The sequence below is a fragment of the Penaeus monodon genome, chromosome 28, assembly GCF_015228065.2.
Source record: "Penaeus monodon isolate SGIC_2016 chromosome 28, NSTDA_Pmon_1, whole genome shotgun sequence".
Classification (NCBI taxonomy): domain Eukaryota; kingdom Metazoa; phylum Arthropoda; class Malacostraca; order Decapoda; family Penaeidae; genus Penaeus; species Penaeus monodon.
The window spans coordinates 2028302-2028847 of record NC_051413.1 but is presented as its reverse complement, the minus strand read 5'-3'; positions in this window follow the sequence as shown (position 1 = coordinate 2028847).

The following is a 546-nucleotide window of genomic DNA, read 5'->3' as shown; positions in this document are numbered from 1 at the left end:
TGATGAAGTATTGTTTTCTATAAACTGAATATATGCCACATTATCAAATAGTTTGCAAAACTAAGAATCGACCACATGCAGAGGGTGAGGTAAAATGCCCAAGAGAACAGCCACTGGCAATTTCACTAACCATCCCAACACAGTATCATAAATGAATGGTCATAATACGCTTACAAAACCATACATTCCTTATATCCATAATACATTCATATCAGCAACAGTAGAAAGGCCTAGACATTGCCTTGATGTGCTAGCGATAGCATATAGCATATATATATATGTTAAAGATTTCGGGTGGCTGTTCCAATGAGTAGGTTACCTGTCAAATGCAAATTAATTTTTTATTTTTATGATACGGGGTTTTATTGAAGTCGATCAAAGTGGTTTGCCGGCTGTTGAATCTTTAAGTTTAGTATTCTTTATTTATGCTTAATTTAGAGTTTACAAGACAGATTAATAACAAATAGCCTACATTTGTATCACCCTTGAGTCTGATCGGAAAGTTATCATTATATATATTTTTCTACATCCTCAGTAAAGTATGAA